This window comes from Prenolepis imparis, unplaced genomic scaffold (genome assembly GCF_030444845.1).
Source record: "Prenolepis imparis isolate NDT839.2.m4 unplaced genomic scaffold, iyPreImpa1.0 SCAF_14, whole genome shotgun sequence".
NCBI lineage: Eukaryota > Metazoa > Arthropoda > Insecta > Hymenoptera > Formicidae > Prenolepis > Prenolepis imparis.
Genome location: NW_028141172.1, coordinates 9,682,608 through 9,697,838, shown reverse-complemented (window position 1 = coordinate 9,697,838; position 15,231 = coordinate 9,682,608). Strand labels below are relative to the sequence as shown.

At 29.6% G+C, this 15,231-nt stretch overlaps 2 pseudogenes; one reads left to right on the top strand and one right to left on the bottom strand.

Moving 5' to 3' along the window:
• Positions 1 to 980: 980 nt before the first annotated feature.
• Positions 981 to 5,217, top strand: LOC145945111 (juvenile hormone acid O-methyltransferase-like; annotated as a pseudogene).
• A 4,112-nt stretch (positions 5,218 to 9,329) lies between these two features.
• On the bottom strand, positions 9,330 to 11,444 carry LOC145945110 (juvenile hormone acid O-methyltransferase-like; annotated as a pseudogene).
• Positions 11,445 to 15,231: the final 3,787 nt, after the last annotated feature.

The following is a 15,231-nucleotide window of genomic DNA, read 5'->3' as shown; positions in this document are numbered from 1 at the left end:
AGCAGGAAATAAATAAAGTGACGATGTTGATATGTAGTATTGAAACTACTTGGTATACTGCCAAATCTTATATGGAATAATCTCATACTTGAGATTTTTATTCCATACATCCCCTCTAACCCCCCTAAAGAATTAGATACTGATATCAGTAAGTTATCTTTTTGTAAGATATCTTTCAGAAGAGCTCTTTATGTTGTCTATTCATAGATGTCTGTAGAGTCTCTAGCAAGCGTGCTATTTTACGAACGCCGCACATGGGCAAGCCACATATATACGTGTGTGAAATGCGTGCTCTGAGTTGAATTTCAAGGAGATAGCATTTACGTTCTTCGATATTAACGTTTAATTTTTCTTTCTTAAATTATAAATATTATTAAATATGTATTTGAGCATAAAATAGAGATTATATATTTTCATATATATTTTTGTTATTTGTTCTATGTTGCCTCTATATCCAACCAAAGAAGTTGGGTTATGTCTGCAAAAAGCACGTTGCTATCATAAAGTTTTTTTTATTCAAAGTCTATGGGCATTTTGAAACCTGTTTTAATTTTAATAAAATGTTATAAAAGAAATGTATACTAAGAGTTATATTTTTTTAATATAAAAAAAAAAATATCTAAAAATATAATACTACAAATAGCAATTCTTAACATTAACCTTTTTTTGATATTTAAAAGAAGTCAGATTGTGGAATTCTTTTAGATGTCGTTTATGTGATGTCTTTCTTTCCTCTAAAATCGACGCATTGGAGGACTTATTGATATCATAATGTTATCATTTTGATGGAGTTAAGTCCGACTCTTAAATTTGAGTACTTTATGAATTTCTTTTGATAACATATTGCTCACTGGGGTGCGTTGCGAGATTTTTTGATTGTGAATTTTTTCCAATGGCTGCGCTAACAGCACTCCTTGCCCTTTGAAGTGATTATTGCTATTCTTATGGGATATGACGATATCACACACACAGTATTGAGGATGTCGTAAGTTTTACTTCCACGTGTAAATGTTTCAGCATATAATGGCGAGCAAATTTTGAGAAAAGGAATATTACAAGTGGTACTTTTTTATTTAAAAAATTAACTTTTTATGTGTGTATGTAGTCATTTTCTATTTATAAACATTTTTATAAATTATTTTAAATACAAAATTAATTAGCAATTTTGAGCCTGGCGTAGACGGTCGAACGCAAAAATAAAAAACAAAAAGAAAATTAAAATTCTTACTTAACTTATATTAGATAATGTGTACAGACTAAATTACATAGCGGACGTTTCGGACCCATTTTTGGGCCATCTTCAGCGCAAATGACATAATTCGTAGAAAGTTATAACATAAAAAATAAAAGAAAAAACGATTATTGTAAAGTTACATATCGAGATACTTTCTTTCATCGACTTGTCCGAGAAAAGCTTTCCGTTCTTAAGTTAAATTAAGATCATCCATAATGGGTCTCTAGCCACATTGTTCCAAGATTCATGAGCCAAGAAACGACTAGACAGAATGCGTGATACCCCTCTGATAAAAAAAATCGATAGAAAACAATAGGAACCGATACGATAGAAAATCTTATCGTTTCTTATCGTATCTTATTGTTTTACTTTTTAGATTTCGAAAGAAATGTTATCGTTTTTTATCGTTTTCTTTCATTCTCTGTTAAAAGCGGATTTAGTCGTTAGAATACGATAAAATTCTTATTGTGATATATTGTTTTTTATTGTTTTATTGGAATTTATCAAGAAAAAATGATTGAAAATCTATTCGTAATCAATTGTATATTTACAATAAAAAAAGTTTTAAGTTTTTTAACGTACAATTACGAAAAAACCTATAATTTTTAATCATGCATCAACCACAAACAATTGAAAACGTATTTTATAAATGTATTATCGTAAAGTTACAACAGAAAACATCCCTGATAAAATATCGATAGAAAACAATAGGAACCGATACGATTTGCAAAAACAGTACATTGCAATTACATTGCAGTAATATTACAATCTTGCAAGTTGCATTGTAATACTGTAGGGACATTATAGAAACATATAACTGTAATATTTTATGAAAAATCTTACAGCAACATTCCAAAAATATTATAAAAAGATAGTATTCAGTCAAATCGTTAGTTCCTTCATTTACCGCTATGCGACGCGCGATTCACTATCTATCTCGTACTTAAGTTTTAGTCAGGAGAATTATATAAAGTTGATGAAATTAGCTCTAAGACTAAAGGTACAATTATCTCTTAACTTTAAAATGTCGAGTAAATGCTAGATTTAACGTTTGATGTTATAACATCAATAATGTTTTATAACATCAGCATAAATTATAATTTACTTAATTTAAAGTTAATAATTATAGAAATATATATATTTTACTACATTAAATTACTATAAGTAAACATAATGATGAAAGCGCGTAATATATCGAAATAAAAAGTTTTATTTAATATTATTTTTAATATATTGCACCGTAATAATACCATGGTATTCATTGTAATTTTTTTAAAAGCGGAAATTTTACTGTTGCCACATTCTTGCAGTAATATTACAGGAATATTTCACAACTCACATGCGATATTATAATGTTAGATCTATGCAATATGTTTCTACAATCATTCAATGCTGTATGGGTTAGCGAAAAGAAATAATAAGAAACGATAACATATTAATAGGATACTTACGAAAGGAAACGCTAGAGAATCAATCGTACATTTACGATATTCTTTCGTTAACTTTCGATTCATAACTACGATTAAAATCGAGATAATCGTTTTCTGTTGTTTTCTATCAATTTTTTTATCAGGGACGTCCATCATATTCATTAGTGTCCGATTTTAAAATTCATCGAACAAGCAATCCAATTAAACGCAGTTTGTTAAATGTATGATTAATGTATATAATTCGGTATGATAAAACGGTCGCAAGAAAGAAATGTTAAATAATTCCAAATTGTTTTAACAAAGATCGTCCGTTAACTCAGTCAGTCAGTCGGAATTAAAACGTAAATTTATTAATTTAAATTAATTACGAAAGATTCTTATGGTTTATTACGCAATTTGTTTGTAATTATTCTTAATTTATTCAGAACATTTTAGTACTTTCTTTGGACCATCCTCAGCTTATTGTATAAATAGTGAATGTTGTTTTTTATACATCATACCGAACACTTGTATTATTAAACGATAAGCTAAAGATGATCCAAAGAAAGGACAGAAACGTTCTGAATAAATAAAGAATAATTACACACAAAATATTTGCGTATTAAAATGCCGACGCATCGGCTCTTATTAGTTCATTTCCTTGAATCTTTTTATATATCTTTTCATATTTTATACATTTTTTTATATTCTAGTTATTTACACATTATCATAAAATCATGATACAACCAGCGCATACGATTCATTTGATAATAACAAAAATATTACAACACTTTTAATGAAAGAGTTTGCCAAAGAACTAAAAAATATATCCGGAAAATGTATGGATGTTGGTTGTGGACCCGGAGATATAACAAAGAATATTCTTCTTCCAGCGCTTGATCCAAAAGCAACAATAATTGGTAAAAAATTAATAAAATAATAAAAAAATAATAAATCAGATTATTATAACATCTCGCGCGCGCGCGCACAAACACACACACATACATTGTGATAATAATTAATATTAATTAATATAACAATAATTATATATTATAAAGATACATTATGGAGAATATAATCGAATACGCGAACAATACGTGTGGTGACAAGGAATGACTCAAATTCGAAGTGTTCGATATTCAAACGAAAAAATTGCCCAAGAAATATATTTCGAAATTCGATCACATATTCTCATTTTATGCTTTGCAATGGTGCCATGACATTCGGTAAGTAAAATTATTAAATAAATGTAAATTAAAATTTTTTTTTGTAGGAAAGAACTTTTGCATATTATTTTACTAATATATTTTTACATAACTATATTTCAAAAATTAATTCTAATAGATATATATTTTCAAAATTACAATAATTAACATTCATCTTCATTGTTTAACAGCCAAACGTTTGAGAATATTTATCGTATGCTTCGACCTGGTAAAACTATGCTAATATTAATATAGCACGTAGCACAGCTATCTTTGAGGCCTTAGAAATTTTGGCGCAAGATATGCGATATACATCGTATATGGGGGTGAATATTATTACATTGAAATATGATGTAAAATTATATTGTAGCATAATTTCTGATTGTAAAAATATCATTAGCAATATTTTAAAATCTGCCGAGTGTACATACACTTATAAATGACTGACATATAAAATAGATTTAGTTGCTTTACATTCTTGTATTATTTAACATTTAATTTTGGATACACTTTTTTGTTTTACTTACTGATCGGTCTGCGAAGATATCAATATCAAATATATAACAGACGGCATTATTTATAAAATCACTTTCTTTATATATAAATATTTAAGTATTACATGTGTGTGTGTATTGCTTCTATTGCAATGTTTTAACTGTAGACTGTCAATTATCTTTATACAGGACAAAAAAAAGTATGTTGGAGCATTTCATTATTCGGCCCGACCTCGCGAAGAGCTAATAGAAATACTTGAAGATATCGGATTTCAAGTTCATCATTGCAGTCAACGGGAGATGAACACTTATGAGAATACAGAAAAGTTTCTACGTAAGTATTTTCCTTGACATGCATGCAAAAATTTAATTCCAGAATATGTGATTAATATAATTACTTCTTATTTATTTGATTTGTAATTGTAAATTAATCATATTTTTTTTAATTCAATAGCCATAATTACTTCACAATATACTTTTACATTTTTGGACAATATGTCGCATAATCTAAGAGAGGAGTTCATGAATGAGTTAGCACGTAGATATACGGAAATAAAAGTTAAAGAATACAGAGATAGTCAAGGTAATTCTAAGCTGCATAATGGAAAAGAAGAGACGGATATTCCTTCTTTATATTCTGTACTAATAGTTTATGCACAAAAAAATGTTTCATAGTTGTACAGATATCTCTCCATGATCTACGGCAAAAATATTATTTTACGAAATTTATGAATTTTGTTCAAACAAAAATTGAAGAGCATCGAATGCCAAATCCATCCATATATATTAATATTGTTTCCATGATTCAATTTTTGGGAAAATGAGATGACAACGTCGTGATATAGGAGCCACGCTGTTGCATTATTTTTCTTCAGTTGCGCTGATCTGTTAATATACAACATAATATTCGATGGAAGTACATAAAGAAATAGATGTCCGAAGTGCCGTGTGCACAAAACAGAATCAAACAGTGCGTCGAAATAAATCATTAAGCAATGTTCACGAATATATTTTTTGCCTCTTCTTAAGCCTAAAATAAAATCGTTCACATTGTGCTTATTTTTTATAATCATCTGATTTGGCTTTATCAATAGAACTACGAATAACTTTCTCCGGAAGATATACATTATCATCATCTGTGTTAATAGATCAACTCTTTCCGCTTCTGGAATTTCATATGTAAATATCAAAAGTTTTTTCGTCTTCTAATTGAACTTCTTCGTTTATACATATATTTCCTCAGTATATTATCAATTTTTTTTTTTACTTCTACTTCTTCCAAAGTTATCGGACTTTATGGAAGGTTTAAAGCAGTGAAAATTATGTATACATAGAGTAACATTATTACGTTCTACGAATTAAGCTGCGTCATTCTGAAAAATATTAGAATTAAATATTTGTCTCAATCTTTGATTATATAAAAAATAATACGAATTTATAATTAATGTGGAGTGGTTAGTTATGTTAGCTCTGACGTCGCTTCTTTCTTTTCTCTATTCCATGATAATATACAGAATCAAAAATATATCAATTTATCAAAATTGTAATTATAACATACGTGCTTGGAGCGAAGTAAACTGCATTGCGATCTGATCTGTGATTGTTGATACTACTGAACATAATTAAGGAACTAGTGTATAAATCAAATTTTTTCAATAACATGTATAGAGCGATCTTATTTAATATTCGACTAAACGATTTATCGGTTAATATGATTGCGGTTAATCAATTAATCGCTGAAACTGTTTAATTATTAATCGAATAAATTTTCTCTTCGATTAGGCCCTGCGCACATTAGAGAAATAAATATTAAATATTTGGAATAGGAATTATTTTAAAATAATAAAATGAAATCGAAAATAATTTGATATACAAATACAAATACGAGTATAAAGGGCTCTTACTAGTTTATTAGCCATTATTAGTATTTTATACCTGAATTTGTACTTTTATCAGAGTTTTTTGATTTTATTATTTTAAAATAATACCTATTTTTAATATTTAATATTTACTTCTCTATTGTACACAGAGCCTTACTTGTTATTTTTATTAGGATTTTATAATAATATAATAATTGTGTAGTATATATATATATATATATATATATATATATATATCTTGAATAAAATTAATTAAAAATACATGATCTTAGCATAACGCAGCAAAAAAATGTAAAATATCAACATATTAATTAAAATTCTAATATTTATTTTAAGAATATATTTTATTTAAAAATTATGTTTTATTTAAGAATTATTTAAAAAAAGCAGTCCTATCAAATAAAGTTTGAAATATAAAAACATAAGAGAAAAAAAGAATTTAAAAAAACAACATTATTTAATATGAAACATTTTTAAACACAAAAAATCTTCTTTGTTACTCTACAAATTAATTTTATAAATTAGTTTTCAAGCAATCTTATTAGAAAACTTATATCATTTTATTGCTCCGAACCGGGCACGCCCGAGTTTTTGTCACTTTAATTCTTTCAATGCAGGTCTAAACCATTTTAATTATGCAGATAATCATTCTTAAAAATATAAAAGTAATATTCTTTTGACAAATTTTATATCAGATAATAAGTTAATACATTTATACTTGGCTGAGCTTTGTTTTATATTTATTTTTGAGCTGCATTTTTAAATAATATATTTTTAAATTTTATTTTCAATCTTAGAAAAATTTTTACAAAACCATATTAGCTATACAATGTCGAATTTTTTTATATACTTGGCGTATTTTTTTTTCTGTGAAGATTTTGTTGTAATTTATTATACTTATATACAACCAAAATTAGATCGCTCTATACACGTTATTGAAGAAACTTTACTTATACACTAGTTTCTTAATTATGTTCAGTAGTATCAACAATCAAAAATCGGATCGCGGTGCAGTTTTACTCGCTCCAAGCATGTATGCTAGCGGCCGAACGTGAGAAGCAGTACCGTCCACAGACGTATGTATATATAAACAATACATATAAATATATAAATTATTTGTTAGATTTGTATCAATGAGAGAGTGACAAAATATCAACTTAAATTATTAAATTTTAAATTTTGTCATCTGTCTGTTAATATCATTTCGTGAAAAAGTGCATTCTACCTTAAACAAGACAATGGATGCGTACTTTAGAAGTACCAAAATTGTTGTAATTTCATAGTGACACATCAACTGGCTGTTTATTTTCAGAAATGTTAATTAAAATTTGCAAGCCATTATTTTTGTTAATATTGTAGCTATTTTAATTTCTTATTTTATCCAGAATGTGCCCCCATGGAAAAATATATATTCAAAAATATATATTCTAAAATATATTTTATACATATATAAATATATATTAATACATATATAAAATGTATAAGAAATTAAATCATTTTTTGCCGCTTATAATATATTTATAATATATGCAAAAGTATATATGAAATATAAGTCTGCATATACAAAATTATATAATTTTTTGTTATTAAAAAATATAAATAGTATATATTTATGTATATATGTAAAAAGATATTTATACATATGCAAAAATATATTTATATATATATGTAAAAATATATTTATAATATATATGAAATATAAGTTTGCATATAAAAAATTTAATCATTGTTTGCCGTTTAGGGTTATATAACAAATATAAGTAAAGAATATATACATATATTTGTAATATATGCAAAAATATATACATAATATAAATATAATATATATATTTTTATATATATATATATATAATATATATATATAATGTAAATATAATTCTATTTATAAAGTTAATATATACCATACATATATGCAAGAATCCTATATTAATATATGTATAACTATATAAAGATTATATGTGATATATATATATATATATATATATATATGCATATAATATTTGTTATAGATTATATTCAAATTCAATATAATAAAACTATATTTTTACTTACATATATTTCTTAAATATATATATAAATTATATTATGCAAATATGTATTTATATTATACATATATTTCAAAATATATATAATATATTACATATATCTCTACATATATTTTTACAAATATATTTTTCCATGGGGGTGAGGCTGCTCACTTTCTCGTACTTCTGACTAAATGTTATATTCAGAGAATTACATGAAGAAATTCCAGATTTTTCTAATTGTTTTCTTGCCGATATAATGGAAGTAAAATTGTTTTTAACTATATGCAAATTTTCTTCAAGATTACGGTTAAAATATAATTTTGCAATTTTAATAGAAATGGCATCAACAGGATTCACTTGGATAATCAATTTTATTTTTAAGTAATAAATATTAAATGAGATATTGACATATGATATAGAAATAGAATATAGAAGTCAAAGTATAAAAATATAATCATTTATTTGTTCTAATAATTATGTTTAATTATCATTCAATTACTATTTATTATGAATTTATTATCAGTTCTAAGATCAAGTACAAACATATATCATAGATAATTATTAAATATAAAAACACAATAGAAAATGGTCAAAACAATATACATTGTTTATATGCAATAAAAACATACATGGTGTTATTTAGAATTGTAACCATGTTAGAGAGTAAAAATAATATTTACAAATTTATAAAGTATATACATTGTTTATGGAATCTGTCAATCTATAAAAAATATTTTTTCTTTTATTTTCGATACGTTCCATCAATTAAAAAAAAAAAAAACTGTATTAAGTATTTTTTACTATATTATATACCCTATATAATATATTTTGTACCTTATGTAATATAAATAAAATATAAAATATTTAGCTCACACACACAATATACTTACTTCAATACATACTTCAATATACTTGTAAAATAAATTTGTTAATATTATTATTTTAGATTAGTCTATAAAGGGAGAAATAGAAGTAAATATTATCAATACAATCGTTTTGTAAAAAGGGGGTTAAAAAAAAATAGGAAAGAAAAAAATTATACCCATTTTTGCCGTAGATCATGGAGAGATATCTGTACAACTAAGAAACATTTTTTTGTGCATAAACTATTAGTACAGAATATAGAGTAAGAATATCCGTCTCTTCTTTTCCATTATGCAGCTTAGAATTACTTTGACTATCTCTGTATTCTTTAACTTTTATTTCCGTATATCTACGTGCAAACTCATTCATGAACTCCTCTCTTAGATTATACGACATATTGTCCAAAAATGTAAAAGTATATTGTGAAGTAATTATGGCTATTGAGAATTTAAAAAAATATGATTAATTTACAATTACAAATCAAATAAATAAGAAGAAATAATATTTAAAAAATTATATTAATCACATATTCTGGAATTTAATTTTTGCATGCATGTCAAGGAAAATACTTACGTAGAAACTTTTCTGTATTCTTATAAGTGTTATCTCCCGATGACTGCAATGATGAACTTGAAATCCGATATCTTCAAGTATTTCTATTAGCTCTTCGCGAGGTCGGGCCGAATAATGAAATGCTCCAACATACTTTTTTTTGCCCTGTATAAAGATAATTGACAGTCTACAGTTAAAACATTGCAATAGAAGCAATACACACACACATGTAATATTTAAATATTTATATATAAAGAAAGGGATTTTATAAATAATGCCATCTGTTATATATTTGATATTGATATCTTCGCAGACCGATCAGTAAGTAAAACAAAAAAGTGTATCCAAAATTAAATGTTAAATAATACAAGAATGTAAAGCAACTAAATCTATTTTATATGTCAGTCATTTATAAGTGTATGTACACTCGGGGGATTTTAAAATATTGCTAAAGATATTTTTACAATCAGAAATTATGCTACTATATAATTTTACATCATATTTCAATGTAATAATATCCCCCCCCCCCCCCACCATATATGATGCATATCGCATATCTTGCGTCAAAATTTCTAAGGCCTCAAAGATAGCTGTGTTACATGCTATACTTAATATCAGCATAGTTTTATCAGGTCGAAGCATACGATAAATATTCTCAAACGTTTGGCTGTTAAACAATGAAGATGAATGTTAATTATTGTAATTTTGAAAATATATATCTATTAGTATTAATTTTTGAAATATAGTTATGTAAAAATATATTAGTAAAATTATATGCAAAAGTTCTTTTCTACAAAAAAAAATGTTAATTTACGTTTATTTAATAATCTTACTTACCGAATGTCATAGCACCATTGCAAAGCATAAAATGAGAATATGTGATCGAATTTCGAAATATATTTCTTGGGCAATTTTTTCGTTTGAATATCCAACACTTCGAATTTGAGTCGTTTCTTGTCACCACACGTATTGTTCGCGTATTCGATTATATTTTCCATAATATCTGTATCTTTATAATATATAATTGTTATATTAATTAATATTAATTATTATCACAATGTATGTGTGTGTATTTGTGCGCGCGTACGCGAGATGTTATAATAATCTGATTTATTATTTTATTATTTTTTTACCAATCATTGTTGCTTTTGGATCAAGCGCCGGAAGAAGAATATTCTTAATTTGTTATATCCCCGGCTCCACAACCAACATCCATACATTTTCCGGATATATTATTTAGCTCTTTGGCAAACTCGTTCATTAAAAGTGATGTAATGTTTTTGTTATTATCAAATGAATTGTATTGCGCTGGTTGTATCATGATTTTATGATAATGTGTAAATAACTAGAATATGAAAAAATATATAAAATATAAAAAGATATATAAAAAGATTGAAGGAAATGAACTAATAAGAGCCGATGTCGGCATTTTAATAAGCAAATATTTTGTGTGTAATTATTCTATATTTATGCAGTACGTTTCTGTCCTTTCTTTCGATCATCTTCAGCTTATCGTTTAATAATACAAGTGTTCGGTATAATGTATGAAAAACAGCATTCACTGTTTATACAATAAGCTAAGGATGGTCCAAAGAAAGTACTAAAATGTTCTGAATAAATTAAGAATAATTACACACAAATTGCGAAATAAACCATACTGTGAAACTCGAGATAATAAGTTCAAATAAATGGTCAAAAGAAGTAGAAAAAAAGTAGAAAAGAATCTTTACGAGTTACCTGAGTAAACTTGTCTCCGCCGCGATTCGGATGAAAATAATAAAGAACTTGTGAGAATGTGAAAGACATGTCTTAACCCATTTTTATATGATACTCGAGATAATCAATTCATTTTGCGCCGAGTTTAATTTTATGCAAAAGAACTAGTAATAATTATTACGAGTTATTTGAATAAATTTGCCTACAAATTAATTGCGACTGGGTTAAACATGCACTTTTTTGTAAGAGAGATTACGAAAACGTGAAACATACTTCTAAACTTATTTGTATACATATCAAGCAACATTCCTGACAGGAAGAAATTGTAGATCTTCGTATAAATATATTCAAACTGTCTACACTTTTATTTAACTCTTATTTCAGGTAGAGTACTCGCGCTCGCGTCGTATCCTTGAATGGTGTAGGATTACGGTCGTTCCGTGACGTTCGTATAGTTTAGAACGTCCGGTGGGTTGCGTATGTTATAATCTTAGCAACGGCGTTATACTTAATTCGGTTCTTAATTTGCGACTGCTCGAGCGCGTCTATTGTTCGGTTTTATAGCCGAATTTTGGAGTCTTTTGATCGGAGGGGGTGCCTGGTAACAGGCCCTCTTGGTCAAAGTCCCGGGTGCAAGCGAAGGAAATTCGAAGTCTCCTTCGCTTCGCTTGCATTTTTGCAATTTTAAGATTTCGCGCGTGACTCGCTCGTATGCGGTTTTTCGTAGCCAGCGCGTTGACAAGCGGATGTAACAGTAGGTATACTATGCCAATTCTAACTCAGGTCCTCCGAGGGGAGTGCGGGGCGCGGGGGGTTCTCCTAGGCGAGGGGTATGACGTCACGCGGGGCGGGGGTATCTCGAAGGTGCGGGGGCTGACGTCACGCGGGTGGAGGGGATGTTTCGACAAAGGAGGGGGAGTTTTCTGAGTGCAATATTTGTAGATGGATATCTTTACGACTTTTTTTTTTTTTTTATGAGGGATCCTAGACATTTTCCCAAAAAGGTATAGAACAAGCGCCGACGATCGACAATTTTGTACCCTCGCTAGTATAATTTTATTACGGAAGCGCCGATGTCCGGCTGCTCGAACTTGTCAACGGAGCGTTCTAGAATCCATAAAACTATGTTTTTCATTTTATGGACATTTTATCATTAGGAAAGAAATGAAGATTTTAGAGCCAACGCTGCGACGAACATGTTGAAACGTGATTAGGTGCAAAAGCGTTGACGTTCGGCAGCTTTGTACCCTCGCGGAAAATCCTCCATAAACGAGAGCGAAACATTTTTTCTTAATATTTTTAAGGAAGAATGCAACGTATCGGCGCCAACGTTCGGCTGCTTGTGTCCTTACTCCTCTATCCATAAAACCAATATCTCGGGAAACTATCTTTTGAGATACGCCAAATGTTAGAAAAGAAGATAGAATTAGGTGAAATATATAAGGAGGATGAGAGCGCGTCAAACCATAGTACGATTTGAAAGCGCATAGATGTAGCGGTGAAAAAAGTTTAGTGGCTACTTTCTTGTATTAAAAGTGTTAGTGGTATAATAGTGAATAAAAGAAATAATGGAAAACATCGAGCAGAACGAACGCGATCTGTTGGAGCGGTCCCGCCAAGTCACCACCTTGGGTGAATATTTTGCATGGGCGCTGCGCTGCGAGGAATTTATCAATTTGCTCGAAGAAAACAGCCGTAACAAGCGTCCGCGACTCTCGATTGGAAATAGACAATCTTTGGTGGCTAGAATCGCGCGACTCGAGGGTGCAAAAATTCGATTGCAGAAACAATTTATATCCAGTGGTGGTGAATACAGTGGCGACAATAACGCGGAAAGACTAGTTTGGCGAGAGATTGATACGGCGTTCGAGAGCCGCATCTTAACCGGTGCGGTAATAAACAATAATTACATCGAACCTCGTCAATTTCTCGAAGATGCCAAAGACACTGTGATCGAACACGTGCAGAAAGTGATGCAAAAACACATTAATGTAAAAGTGAACACCGTGTTTAATGGCGAGTTTGTGTCCGGTGATAAACGCGCTAACAAAAGTGTCAATACAAAAAACTATGAACTCTTTCGCACGTCCGATTTACACGAGTGGTACGAGCGCCGCGTTATCGAGCCCACGCTAGCATCGCTAGAAGAGTTTCAAGAACGCGATAGTGGTTGGGCGTTGTCACAAATAATTAACTTGACTATAAATATAAACAAGTATAATTCAATGCGCGCAGGGTGTTATCTAAACTTGCCGCGACAAATTGTGACAAAGAGAGCGGTGGTGAACGTGCGATCAACGGACAATGCGTGTTTCGCGTGGTCAGTGGTGGCCGCTCTGCACCCCGCCGAAAGAAATGTGACACGGGAATCTTCATATCCGCACTATACGACGGTGCTGAATCTTCAAGACATTGAGTTTCCAGTGACCATAAATCAAATTAAAAAGTTTGAACTAGCAAATAATATCTCTATCAATGTATATAGTATTGAGAATGACATCGTCCCGATTCGTCTTTCGGAGCAAAAGAAAGATAAGCATGTCAACTTGCTGTATGTGCAAGACAGCAACAGCGTTGGACATTTCGCGTGGATCAAGAATCTATCCCGCCTTGTGAACACGCAATTGAGCAAAAATGGTCACAAGAAATATATCTGCGATCGGTGTGTATATTTATTGCAAATTATATATTAAAATATAATTGTAAATAAAATTGTAATTTTTTTTTTTCTTTCATAGATGCTTGCACTATTTCGGATCGGAGAACAAGTTGCAGTCACATACAGTAGACTGCGGAAAGATAAACGACTGCGCTATCCGGTTACCAAGCGATAAAGACAAGTGGTTATCGTTTGACAACTACAACAGAAAGGAGCGACTTCCGTTTGTAGTGTACGCCGACTTGGAATGCGTTTTGGCAAAGACCGAAGAAGCGACAAATTATCAACATCAACATCACAAGGTATTCAGCATCGCTTATTATATGCATTGTTCGTACGGCAACTCGTTATCCGCGTATAATTCTCGCCGTAGCGTTGATTGCGTTTCATGGTTCGCTGAAGAACTTAAAAATTTAGCGTTACGTATAAAGACTGTTTTAACGACAAATGTTCCCATGGTAAATTTAACATTAGACGAGTGGAAAAAATTTCACAGCGCAACGCATTGTCATATATGCGAAAAACCATTCGTACAAGACGATACACGCGTACGCGATCATTGCCATCTGACTGGACGATACAAAGGTCCCGCGCACTCAAATTGCAATCTAAATTATAAAGAAACTTTTTGTATTCCAATAGTTTTCCATAATCTATCCGGTTACGACGCGCATTTCATTATCGAGGATATAGCTACAGCGTTCGAAGGGGAAATCGAATTACTTCCGATAACGAAGGAAAAATATATTTCATTTACAAAGACTGTTAAATTGACACAAGACAATTCGAAAAATCATATAAAATTACGTTTTATCGATTCATATAAATTTCTCGCTGCAAGTCTTGATAAATTAGCATCTTTTTTGAATAAAGAGAAACTAAAAATTTTACAATCGGAATTTCAAAATTACCGACAGAAAATTTCAATCTATTAACACGGAAGGGTATCTTTCCATACGAATATATAGATTGTATCGACAAATTGCAAGATACATGTTTACCGCCGCGCGAATCATTTTACAGTTCTTTGACCGGTAGCACAATATCCGAGAGCGATTACGCGCACGCCGAGAACGTCTGGAACCGATTCTCCCTTAGAACGCTAGGCGAATATAGTGATCTATATTTAAAAATTGATGTCATGTTATTAGCAGATATTTTTGAAAACTTTCGCGACACTTGCATCGCGAG